Source organism: Chelonia mydas, chromosome 4 (genome assembly GCF_015237465.2).
Source record: "Chelonia mydas isolate rCheMyd1 chromosome 4, rCheMyd1.pri.v2, whole genome shotgun sequence".
Lineage (NCBI taxonomy): Eukaryota > Metazoa > Chordata > Testudines > Cheloniidae > Chelonia > Chelonia mydas.
This window is the reverse complement of record NC_057852.1, coordinates 76,720,008-76,727,685: the sequence shown is the minus strand read 5'-3', so window position 1 is coordinate 76,727,685 and position 7,678 is coordinate 76,720,008. Positions and strand designations below refer to the sequence as shown.

Here is a 7,678-nt window from a genome sequence, read left to right as displayed (position 1 = left end):
TGCTGCTTAGCCATAGTGTTTTTTTTCAGTTCTCTGATGTGGGTGGGGTGGGGGGCGGAGGGGCGTATATTTAATTTGAGACTGTTATGGACTTTTAAAGTAGCTTCCATGCAGTTTGCAGGCATTTTCCTTTGAGACTGTTCCTTTTAGTTCCCATTTAACTAGCTTCTTCAATTGTGTAGCTCCCCTTTTTCAAGTTAAATGTGGTGAGGGGTTGTTTTGGGCATTTTTGCTCCTATAAGATGTTTAAATTTAATTATATTATGGTTGCTATAACCAAGCAGTTCAGCTATATTCACCTGTTCCCATGATTTATATATGTAACAAAGGAATTCAAGAAAACAAAAGCAGGCTTAAATTGAATATATCAAGTAGAACTGAGAACCATACCTCCATGTAATATTCATTTCAATAAAATTAGCTTTAAAATATTTAAAGACAAGTATTATAGAGCTATACTTTTTGAGATGTTAGTTGTGTCTCATTGACACTAATTAGGACCCTCAAGGGAATAATTATCTTATTAGTAAGAACTGTACTAAGTACATATAGTTATATGGTATTAATAATTTTGCTGTAGCAAAGTCATATAACACACTACTAGGAAATCTACATGTCAGAGTCAAGATTGTGTAAGAATCCTGTAATCCCCATTTAAAAAATAAGAATTGAATGCATATCCTTGTTCTGATCTTGGATATATAGCTTCAAAAGACATACTAGACAGTGATAATTGAAAAATATGAATTTTTAGATGTATTTAACAGTTAGAGTATTTTTTCCTGAGGCAAAGCCAAAGGCTAAAAGTATGTCTTACAGTTAGCTAGCAGGACTAGACTAAGCCTGCCAATGCTGTTCAGCTGTCCAAGAGTGAACAAAGGAATTATAATTTACTTTTCTGTGTAATTCATATGATCTTTTTTTAACTTGTGCATGAAAGTGAATTTGGAAGTTTAAAGTAATAATATACTTCAGTTTAAATACAGTTATAAACTGGTTATTTAAATTAAAATAAAAGATACATGTATTAACACTAATTCTTTATTTTGCTGGTAATATATGGCATGTAGAAATGTCATGTAGAATTAAGTTTCAGTCACAACCAACACCATTAAGAGAGCAAACTATGTGGATCAATTGCTGGACTGCAAACTTACAGCTATACTGCCTCAAGTGAAAACGTATATTCAACAGAAGGCTCACAAATATTCCAGCATAATTTGTTTGTAGGTTGATTTACTGAAATGCCAGTGAATTTTACCTAACAAGACTATTACAGAAAATGAGTATTGTGTTTCATACACCAGTTCCACAGTAAAGGCTGCAGAGGTTGGCTTCAGTGAGATGAAACTGGTACTGACTCATAACTCTCTAAAGGGTAATGATATCAACAAAACCCACCTGAGGATTCTTGTCTTTAATAAGGTCTTGATTCAAAAAACGTTAATAACATTTTATTGATCATAACAAAATCCTCATCTGAATTCTGTCTCTGTGAAACCCCAACAACATTGTAGAGTCACATTTTCTGATGGAGATATAGCCAAGAGTTGCCATTTATTTTTTCCAACTCCCCCTGCCCTTTACTTCTGAGATGCACAGACACATCCTTTAGAAAATGAAGTTGGTTTGTGTGATCATTAACCTTGGCTTTTTCAAATATCTACATTCTCCCCAGGGGTGTGTTATAGACTTGGGTTTAACAGTCACTTAATCAAGTTAGAATGCAAAGGAGAAAATAATACTTCTGTTACTGATCAGAACTGAGAAGTAGTTTAAAGAACTGCAGGACATTAATGATGCCCTTTCCCTCCAGCAATTGTATTACAAATATCTTATTCACACAGATGCTGCAGTCATCACTTTATATACGTTTATGATTAGCAGTTATAGTAATTCCAGAAATAAGTGCCTGAAATCTAGTCGTGATGGTGCTTGTACCCTCAAGTTTCACTGGTCCCCTTGGGCTGTCTGTGCTGCCTGCTGGTCGCTCTGTACTGCTCCAGTGGGAAGAGTACATCTTCCTTGGCACCCTGAGGCTGAGCCAAATCCAGCACAAGTTACTCATTTAGGAATTCCTACTGGATTTAGGAAGCGTACTCATCAGTATACTCAGTTTAGGCCCATGTAGGCCACCATCTCCATCCCCCGCTCCCACCCCACAGAAGAGACAGATGTTATTTTTAAGAGCCCAGATGATTTTCTCCTCCTTTTTCACAGGGTTCATACTGGAGAAGTGAGTTGAGACTGGGTGGGCTGGGGACAGAGCCAAGGGCATGCAAATTGTCTTGCTACCCCCACCCCTACTTCCCTTTTCAGCCTTGTTGAAATTTACCTGGAAGAATTAATACAATCACAGGCTACATTACTTTTCCCCCTCCCCTCAGCCCTTCCTCAGTCTCTGTAGGGAAGGCCAAAGCTGGGTGAAGGGGTGTCTCTTATGGCATTGGAGCCATTTCTATTGGGAGACTTGTAGAATATTTAGGCAATCTCTGCAGAGGACTCCTTGGAAATTTTCTTTCTATATGTCCCCTCTAAACTCTCATACATCGTGAAGAAGATGAGGATTTTTCCCTACACAGTGATCAGCATGAATTCTGTTTAGATTAAAAAAAGTAGTATTGATTAGTTATTGTTTGAGACCAAGACCCCATTGTGCTAGGCACTGTACAAACATATAACAAAGATGATCCCTGTTCAGAAGAGCTTTCAGTCAAACACATTAAACATACATAATAAAAAATGAAATCTATTGTTAGGTCACAGTGACATTATCTCTACTCCCTGAGGGGTAGTGGGGAGATGTATGAGACTGTGTAATGGGGAAAAAAAAATCAGAAATAGATTTTTTTTTGGTGTTTGTTTTTCATGGAAGGGCTCGAGTTTCTTTTAGTGTGGTTGCTATACCTCCATTTGTGCTTATTAACTTTGACATGAGTAAACCCCCTGTCAAGGTTCCTTCTCCACTCTGAACTCTAGGGTACAGATATGGGGACCTGAATGAAAAACCCCCTAAGCTTATTTTTACCAGCTTAGGTTAAAAATTCCCCAAGCTACAAACTATTTTACCTTTTGGCCCTGGATTTTTCCCTGGTGCTGCCACCACCAAGCGCCTAACAAATATAACAGGGAAAGAACCCACTTGGAAATGTCTTTCCCCCCAAAATCCCTCCAAGCCCTATACCCCCTTTCCTGGGGAAGCCTTGATAAAAAGTGCTCACCAATTTGCATAGGTGAACACAGAAACAAACCCTTGGATCTTAAGAACAATGAAAAAGGAATCAGGTTCTTCAAAGAAGAATTTTAATTAAAGAAAAAGTAAAAGAATCACCTCTGTAAAATCAGGATGGTAAATACCTTACAGGGTAATCAGATTCAAAACACAGAAAATCCCTCTAGGCTAAACCTTAAGTTACAAAAAGACACAAAAAAAGGAATATATATTCCATTCAGCGCAACTTATTTTATTAGCCATTTAAACAAAACAGAATCTAACGCATATCTAACTAGATTCCTTATTAACTCTTTACAGGAGTTCTGACCTGCATTCCTGCTCTGGTCCCGGCAAAAGCAACACCCAGACAGAGAGAACCCTTTGTTCCCCGCCCAGCTTTGAAAGTATCTTGTCTCCTCATTGGTCATTTTGGTCAGGTGCCAGGGAGGTTGGCTTAGCTTCTTAACCCTTTACAGGTGAAAGGGTTTTTCCTCTGGCCAGGAGGGATTTAAAGGTGTTTACCCTTCCCTTTATATTTATGACATCCCCAAACTCACAGCTATTACTACTTGAACAGTTTGTATACAGGTGTTTGACGGAGCTTGCACAAAAGTACGTATTTTCGAAGTTTGGCCCAGCATTTCTAGAAACTGTCTGAATATTTCAATTTTAAAAAAAATCAAAGTTCAAACTATTTGTATTTAATTAATCTTTTACAGTCGAATTGCTTTTACTGTTTTCATAATCAGGAAATATTGGGAAAGAAAGTAAAATAGGCTCTTCACACTTGTTCAATAAAGTCAATAGTCATAGAATCATAGCATCATAGAACTGGAAAGGACTTCAGAAGGTCATCTAGTCCAGTCCCCGGCACTCATGGAAGGACTAAGTATAATCTAGGCCAGGGGTGAGCAAACTTTTTGGCCTGAGGGTCACATCTGGTTGGAGAAATTGCATGCAGGGCCATGAATGTAGGGCAGGGGGTTGGGGTGTGGGAGGGGTGTGGTGTGCAGGAAGGGGCTCAGGACAGGAAGTTGGGGTTCAGAGAGGGGTGAGGAGTGTGGGAAGGGGCTCAGGGCAAGGGTTGGGGGCTCAGGGCAGAGAGTTGGGGTGCAGGAGGGTCGTGGGGTGCGGCAGGGGGCTTAGGTAAACATTTTTACTTAATGTACTCAGAAATGGCTAAACCATCTTGGCTGAAACATTTTTTTAAAAAGGAAAAAATAACCTGCAGCAGGCACTCAGGATGGAAAAACTTCTTCCCAAATGGCGAAATTTTTGCAAAGTTATAAGCAACTCAAAACAGGGCCTTAAAATGGGAAGTGGCAGGTAACTTTAACAGCAGGCAATGCTATTAGCCCCACCTAAAAAAAAATATTTTAAAAGATTTGAAATAGATATGCTTACTCACGCTAGGATTTAATATTAACAAACATGTCCCTATTGTGACAGGAAGTTCTATCTTTGATCCTGCGATAAACAGGTATCTAATCTCAATAAGCGCTATTTACAGGTAAATAGACATTTCCCTAAGAAGTCCACCAAGAACATTTGCAGGCAGATCTGATTTTTGGCACTTAATGCAGGGAACTCTAGTGGAGTGATTGATTAGTTTGAATGCACTTCCATGCCCTAAACTATCAACCTGCCTTCTTAAAAAACAGGAACAAAAAACCTACCACCAGCTTTCTTATCTAATCATCCAGTTTTTGTTCCTGTCCCTAGTATCTCACTGACCTTAGCTTTTCAAAATCCCATTTTTCCATCTGTCTACTGCCACTCCATTTCCCTACTAGTGTTACTTCTGTTGTGAATGGGATACTCTCCTCTATGGTGCTTCCTGTTATTCTAAAGATACATTCTTGGCTGGTATGTCCGGAAAGTACAAGGGGAAAGTGAGATCCAAGTGCAAAGCCTCAGTGCAGAAATAGCAGCCAATAGTGGACTGGAGCATCACCAGGAAATAGCACAGTATTATCTTCAAAGATGGAGTTCAAGGAAGAAAGGAATGGGAAGGGAGGGCTGCCTGGTAAAGGGGAATGACAAGATTAAGGATAGTTTTTACTTGCCTTTTTTAAAAGGGACATGGGGTAAGTTTGAGGGGACACTGATTCTTCAGAATGTGACCATAAATATGGGTAAGTAGTTAGAAGAAATGGGGCCTGGAGTGCTGGGAGGAATGGGGGGGGGGGGGGGGGGGGGAGGGACAAATGTAGGAGACAGAGCCTGAAGTCCTCACTCAGTTCATATTTGACTGAGCTCCCATTAACTTCCATATGAGAAAATAGAGTAGAGTAGAGTATCAAGTAGCATCAACTTAACCCCATATTCAGAAATGGATAGGAATGAAACATGCCTTGTAACACAAAAAGACTACTTTCTTCAGGTCACTGAAAAGAGAACAACAAAGAGATATACTTGCATAAACTGAATCTGGTACTAAAATACCTAAAACTTGTCTGAACATATTGTAAACTACAAGCTCTTCTTGACAATAAATAAAATACATTCATGCTTGTTTAAATTCAGGTCAGAAGTAGATTAAAAAAAACCTGTAAAATTAATTGTATTTGATGCCATTTCTGTTGCTGAAAGCATACTGATTGATAGCACCATGATTGTGATTTTTACAATTTAAAGACCTAATTCTCTCAAAATGGGCTTATAGGCTTAAGTGAAATTACTTTTTTTCCGGTGGCAGAGATCCAGCATATTTTACATCTGATTCATGATAAAAAACTCAAAATACAACTCACCCACATACCACATTTCACACAGTATTAACCTCATTAATGCCAGTGGAGAAAGCCCAAGAGCCAAGGCATTTTCAACATGCTATTTTTCAATATATTTTACACAAACAGATTTTTTGACTGGTGTAATATGTAGAATTAATGCATGTTGATAGCCAAAATATCTCATTAACACATTTCTTAACCGCGTCTTCCTAGTTATCCGGATGAGTTCTAGGTTGCTGACTTTCCCTTCAGTCACATGAACAATTCCAAACTTACTGATTTATGTGGCTCAGTAGCAGGTCCAGCTGATTCTGCCAATAGAAGAAAGATTAATCATATATCAAAAGCTGTTCTTGATAGAGTGGTTTGATTCTATCTAAAAGGTATTTGAAAAATATCAAGTGCTTTTATTTTTTGGATAAGCTACTTTAAGTCACTGATCTCCTGTTCCTATCTTGAATATTCAGGTGTTCAATCCTGCTATGGGCTAAATGTACTCAGGCTGAATTAACATGGAGATGTTTCTGCATGAGGTCATGCAATACCTTAACTGATAGTTCTACAATGCCCACACTGCCTGATGAAGATACATTTAGGACAGTACTTGTACAGCTAACCATGCTTCTCTAGATCGGTGGTGCCCCAAATTGAGAACCACAGGGCAACTATGTTAAAAAGAGCATGTATTTTGTTTTGGATTGAAAGTGTATATTCTGAGCTGTGCTCTGTGGGGGGTTTTAAATTAATTATTAATTATTATTATTAACCTAAAGTGTTTTAAATCAGCACTGTCACTAAGAGGAGGGGCACTGCTGTCCCTTCCCTTTTGCAGCTTCTTAAAACTGCCCCACTAGCCACCTACTGAGTACCAAGGGAAAGGAGGATGAGAGTTATCTTTGGTTTCACCATTGCCTGCTTTCCTATTTGACCATGGGAGGCCCCAAGGAGAAGAACAAGAATAGGTGATCTGCTGGTCCTGCCTCAACCTAAAGCCTAGGAAAGGGCGGGATGCTTCCTCATCCCCACACAGCCACCCAGAGCAGCCTAGGAAAGGCAGAACTGGAATGGCTGAGCTAACCACCAGTTATAGCTGCCCCAGACCAGTCTTTTCTTTTCTTTTTTTTTTTTTTTTTGGGGGGGGGGCTTGTGCAACCTTAATTCAGCCCCCTTGTGTGTATACGTTATGGTACAGTCTTTAATTACAGGAGCACATATTAGTTTTTCCCACAGGACCCCTGTGCAAAGGCCAGACCTTCTCTGGGGATGAATCAGGGGTGTGTTTGTAGAACCCCTGCCCCATTTGTTGCAGAATCTGGGACATATATAGTGAATGTGGCAGGGTATTGCAGGAAGAGAAAGTACAATCTCATGGTTAAGGCAGTTGAAAGCTAACCCTGGAGAAATTGATTTTGTCCCAGCCATGGAGTTCCTACATGACTCTGGGCTAATGACTGAAACCAGACTGTTCAGAGGTGGTCTCATTTTCTGGGTGCTGGACTTGACACCATGGGGTCTGATTTGCAGAAGTGCTGACTGCTGAGCACTCCTAGCTATAAGTGTACTTAATGTGTGCTGTGCTTTTGTAAGTACTCAAAGTCCTAGATGTTTCCACTTGGGCGCTCAAAATCGGTGGATACTTTTGACCTTAATGTGAGTCTCCTTTCCCCTTCTGTAAAATAGGGATAAAACCATTCTCTAAAGTCACCTGGGTGTTGTAAAGGTTAGTATT

The 7,678-nt window shown here is 39.5% G+C and overlaps 1 long non-coding RNA gene across 1 annotated transcript; it reads right to left on the bottom strand.

The window, feature by feature from the left end:
* Positions 1-912: 912 nt before the first annotated feature.
* LOC122465724 lies at positions 913-6,262 on the bottom strand. Its single transcript, XR_006290747.1, has 3 exons — positions 6,226-6,262; positions 2,370-2,597; positions 913-2,039 (listed from the first exon to the last, which is right to left on the bottom strand). It is a non-coding gene; the product is annotated as an uncharacterized LOC122465724 (long non-coding RNA).
* Between the last annotated feature and the right edge of the window lie 1,416 nt (positions 6,263-7,678).